This window comes from Mesoplodon mirus (genome assembly GCF_964341445.2).
Source record: "Mesoplodon mirus genome assembly, chromosome: X".
Taxonomy (NCBI): domain Eukaryota; kingdom Metazoa; phylum Chordata; class Mammalia; order Artiodactyla; family Ziphiidae; genus Mesoplodon; species Mesoplodon mirus.
The window spans coordinates 41,548,587-41,554,180 of NC_138981.1; the positions used below are offsets into that span (position 1 = coordinate 41,548,587).

Below are 5,594 nucleotides of genomic sequence, written 5' to 3' on the forward strand. Positions count from 1 at the left end.
CTCTGCAGCATAAAATGTTGAAAATAAAATCTCTCAAGGTTTTCAGGAAGATGAACATTATCTTCCTAGTCTTGGGAATAGATGTTCAGGCTTTTGTGAAAGTGGCAACTCCTATTTTTTGTTGCTGCTCAAGTTTTGTGTGCTCAGAGGCAGATATTGACAGGTGAAGTTTTGTTGAGGTTGTGTGCATGGAGTGTGTGTGTGTGTACTCAGACGAGAAAGGGGTCACACACAGGATGAGTCAGACATTTGATTAGGCATCAGTTTATGATCAATATTTATTTTGGGCTGCTAGTGTGCACTGTTATTCTGAAATTGGAATATTGTTTTAAAAAATAGACAATTTGGGGGGCTCATTTTCAAGGTCCAGAAATTGACAAGAAAAATTTGTGCCTTGTCATCTTGTGACATCAGTGAAATTTATATGTCATGCTCCAGAATTAAATCACTCAACAAAGATAAATTGAATGCCGTTATGAAATTCTCACATCATAATGGCAAGCTGTGTTCGGTGAATTAGGAAATTTAATACAAGTTGAATACCCTGACTGAGTTCAGGAAGTGAGGAAAGGAGGCAAAGCAGATGGACATCAAAAGTTAAATAATTACAGTAGATGCCATATGTCAAAAGTTGCCAAATGAGTAACATGAGTACAGGCTACGTGTTCAGAGGCAAAAATGGAGAAGCCGCCAAAGAATCCGGGCTAAATGGGACAGCAGAGTCATCAGAGGGTGGGACAGTGGGAGCTGAGGTTCTGGCTGGAATGCAGTTTTTAGGGAGGGAATGGCAGAGGTGAAATTGCACATTTAGCTTGATAATATATCACATTGAAATAATATCATAAATTGTTCTTCATTTTCTTCCTCAATTATAATTATCATCAATTATTTATTTCCATTAAGCTCTCTCCCTTTTCAGTTTTTGTCCTTAAGTCTCTAAATATGAATATGTATGCTGTGTCTCCAAGACACAGTTGGTCTTGCTTCTTCAATAAGTGCAAAAGAACAGGTGGTGACAAGCAATCTTGGTTGATGATGATAATGTTTAAAATATTTTATTTTACATTGAATGTTTTCCTGATTCTTCATCCAACAGGCTTATGACACTGTTAGCAGCCCTGAAACACTTCATATGTTTGTTATATCTCTTTCTAATTCTTTCCATCTTAATAGGCTGAATCTGCTGTCAGCAGTCTTGAATGTCTGATTGAAAACAAAATCAAACAGATATGGAGAAATCAGAACCCTCATACATTGCTGGTGAGAATGTAAAATGGTGCAGCTGCTGTGGAAAATAGTTCGGCGATTCTTCAAAATGTTAGACACAGAGTTACCCTATGACCCAGCAATTCCACTCCTAGCTATACACCCAAGAAAATGAAAACATACATCTACACAAAAACTTGTACATGCATGTTCATAGCATCATTACACACAGTAGCCAAAAAAAAAAAGCAGAAACAACCCAACCCAAATGTCTATGAACTGATGATTATTCAACCATATGAAGGAAGAAGTACTGATACATGCTATAACATGGATAAGCCTTGAAAACATGCTACTGAGTGAAAAAAGCCAGTCACAAAGGATCACATATTGTATGATTACACTTGTATGAAATGTCCAGAATAGGCAAATCTATAGAGACAGAAAGTAGAGTAGTGGTTGCCTAGGGCCGGGGGAAGAGGGGGTTTTGGGAGGAATGGGGGAGGATGACTGCTAAAGGGTTTCTTTTATGGGTAATGAAAATATTCTAAAATTAGATTTTAGTAATTGTTGCACATTTTTGAGTGAATATACTCAAAACCATTGACTTGTACACTTTAAATGGGTGAATTGTATATTATACGATTTATATCTCAATAAAGCTGTTTTAAAAATCAAACACAGTAAGATTTTTTAAAAACCTTTTCTTGCTTGGTATTTTGGCTCTTCCTCTTGGTAGTCTCGTCCTCCTGCTGATGGCCATACAATAGCTGCTATTTTATGCCACATAATTTCCTCTATAATTTCCCTGGATCACATATTTTGATTCTAGACCCTTCTGGAACATTCTTGGTAACCTATCTCAGGGTTTGGCTTCTCTTCTGCATCAAAGGATTAAAAGAAATAAAAGGAAACAACTGCACTTTTATAAACTCTTCTTTATGCTTGGAAATTGAAATTGGTTTCTTACCAAATGTGGTATCAGGGAAATGACATTATTTTCACAATAGAAAACCCAATACTTCTGATAAAAGCTAAGAGTTTATGCTTTAAATGAGATAAGATCATAAAATTATATGTGTGTTTTTTGAAACAAGCCCACTAGAATGTACACTTCTAAGAGGATCTAGCACCTTCCAGCTAGTCTTTTTATGAAGCTTTTTATTAATGCCAAGATTGATGAAATCATTGCTCAAACACTTTTGAAACTCTTATTTTGTTAGGTTTGCCTCCAAATCATGATATGTAATTTTTAAAATATCCTGAATAGCAATACATTTCTGTCGTTTAATGGTGATTTCATTTTTGGCAATAGTCAAAAGCCACCAAATGTTTGATAAGTAGGTCAAAAGACCAACCTGAACAATATTTTTTAATGTCAAAAATGAAATATGACTGTAGGGTAATGAAACTTTTCTTTCCCCCGTAACTCAAACTAAATCTGAAGGCACTTTAAGAATATGAGTTTCAAAAAAATAATTTGAGTACTGACAGTATTATTGGAATGAGCCTCTGGCTTCTCACCAGATACAATGTCAGGGACTTTACACAGATTATTCCAATAAATCCTTCCAATAGTTCTGCAGGGGAAAAATTATCCCCATTTTACGGATAAGGAAACAAGGTCAGGGACTTCCCTGGTGGTGCAGTGGTTAAGAATCCGCCTGCAGGGGACACGGGTTTGAGCCCTGGTCCAGGAAGATCCCACATGCCGCAGAGCAGCTAAGCCCGTGCACCACAACTACTGAGCCTGTGCTCCAGAGCCTGTGAGCCACAACTACTGAAGCCCGCGCACCTAGAGTCCATGCTCCGCAACAAGAGAAGCCACTGCAATGAGAAGCTCGTGCACCGCAACAAAGAGTAGCTCCCGCTCTCTGCAACTAGAGAAAGCCCGCGCACAGCAACGAAGACACAACGCAGCCAAAAATAACTAAATAAATAAATTTATTTTTTAAAAAAAGGAAACAAGGTCAGAGAAGGTAAACAATGTGTCCAAATAAACCCAGCTCTCCTGAGGCAGAGCTGGTCCTCAAATCTCCAACCTGCTGATTCTCCATGGGGCCAACTGGATAATAAATGCTCTCGTATTAGTTTTAAAAATTATTCACTTTACCCTCCTACACTGTTGGTGGGAATGTAAGTTGGTGCAGCCGCTATGGAAAACAGTATGGAGGTTCCTCAAAAAACTAAAAATAGTGTTGCCATATGATCCAGCAATGTCACTCCTGGGAATATACCCAGACGAAACTCTAATTCAAAAAGATACATGCACCCCTATGTTCATAGCAGCACTATTTACAATAGCCAAGACATGGAAACCACCTAAATGTCCATCAACAGATGAACGGATAAAGAAGATGTGTTACATATATGCAATGAAATACTACTCAGCCGTTATAAAGAATGAAATAATGCCATCTGCAGCAACATGAATACAACTACAGATTATCATACTAAGTGAAGTCAGAAAGAGAAAGACAAATACCGTACGATATCACTTATATGTGGAATCTCAAATATGACACAAATGAACCTATCTATGAAACAGAAACAGAATCAGGGACATAGAGAGCAAACCAGTGGTTGCCAAGGGCAAGGGGGTGAGAGAGGGATGGAGTGGGAGGTAGGGGATAGCAGATGTAAAATTTTTTTGTTTTTGCTTTTTTGCTTGTCACTGTCAGCTTTTTCATGGCAGACTTTAGTAAGGGAGTTTCCAGGGAGAAGAGTGAGCCATCCTAGCAATGACATTTAGGAAGAAAGAGGAGTTCCTGTGGTCGTTGGGCCAGCTAGCTATAGAAACTGGTCCCGAGTAGTCAATGGCTTGGAAATGGGGTAGATGAATTGCAAAATGCCCACATAATACAGTTAAGAAGTATGTGGATAAAAGTTCCTGGAAGCTGAAGTCTTCTTTATGGACAGAATCAACAGAACGTGCGTGGCAGAGTTGACCACAACGTCCCATCATAGCACATTCTGACATTCAAATTAGACTTATTTATATGTGCCTCCTTGTGATTCCTTCAACTTGGTACTATGTTGATTATCTGTACACAGGGATTCTAAATTGAAACAACCTCACTCACATCACCACTATCACTCAGTTTTTGGAAACCCACAGCTTGGTCCAAATTTTTAAAAAGGTAATAGGCTAAAAGACAAAAAAAAGTCAACTAAGCTATCAGGCCTAATCGAGAATGGCTTAATATCATTCATTCTCTTCTTCGAACATTTTACTTAAGTGTTTTGTTAGCGCTACTAGCTCAGGGTTCCCACCACATGCATCGATTTGTTTATAGGCTTTAGATTCAAGCTCTTTAAGAGTATTCCGAGTGTATTCAAAAGAACCTACTTTCTCAAGATAATGTACACAGTATTTTTTAATATCTACGTTTTCGGTTCTATGGTGCAAGATATTCTGCACCTGGGTGGTTTCAGGCCTCAACCAGGTAGCATGAATAGTAGGGAATGAGAACTTTCCCTCTGTTAGATCTTCACAAAAGCTTTTGTTTTCACTATATTCTTTGGAGTGTAGATTAACATAATCATCCCTAATTTGGAAAAACAGCCCAGGTGTATTCAGCAGTGGTTTAAATCTTCTTTATAATCAGAGAACAACTGCATGAGACCTACTGCTAATCCAAATAGTCCTCCTGTCTTTTGCAGCACCATTTCTGTAGGTATCTAGGCCTTGTCCCTGATGGAGTTCTAAAAGCTGGCGAGTAAAAAGCTTTACTGCATCTGGGTGGTCAAGGGTTAAGACTTTCTCTAGGTCAAGAAAATGTACAGAGTTGGCAGAATTGATGACAGATGGAATTCCATAGATGCTGTGTGCCACTGGAAAGCCACATCGGAGTTTTGAGCTGTCTTCGACATCATCAATGAGTAAACTGGCATTATGCAACATTTCTGTCATTCAGTGATAATCTGCAGCTTGTCTTTGGGAACTTTTAGCCAATGATTAATTGCCTGTGAAAGTTTGGTTCTCACTTGTTTACCTGGTAACTGAGGTAAGTACTTGTAAGGTTCTAGAAGAATTATTTGGGCTGTTTCTTGAGTCTTCTCCATTCTTTTTAAATTTCAAAGCTGATGGTTCGAGGATGATATCACAACTTTCACGCTGCGGGTCCAGGAGTAGCAGTCCCCAGCATCAACTTCCCACCTTAGAGTTCAGAACAAGGGTCCCCCGGATGCCTACATGAATCCCTCCCCTCACTTCACCATAGAACTCTCTGCCCTGCTCAGCCACCAGCGACACTGAATTACTCAGTGCAAGAAAATGCGCCATCCCGGTCACACTCCAGATGTAAGATTTTATATATAGGATGGATAAACAACAAGGTCCTAGTGTATAGCTCAAGGAACTGTATTCAATATCTTATGATAAACCA

The 5,594-nt window shown here is 38.8% G+C and overlaps 1 pseudogene across 1 annotated transcript; it reads right to left on the reverse strand.

The window, feature by feature from the left end:
- Positions 1-4,155: 4,155 nt before the first annotated feature.
- LOC309797111 (geranylgeranyl pyrophosphate synthase-like) lies at positions 4,156-5,352 on the reverse strand (annotated as a pseudogene). Its single transcript has one exon. The product of its transcript is annotated as a geranylgeranyl pyrophosphate synthase-like (transcript).
- Between the last annotated feature and the right edge of the window lie 242 nt (positions 5,353-5,594).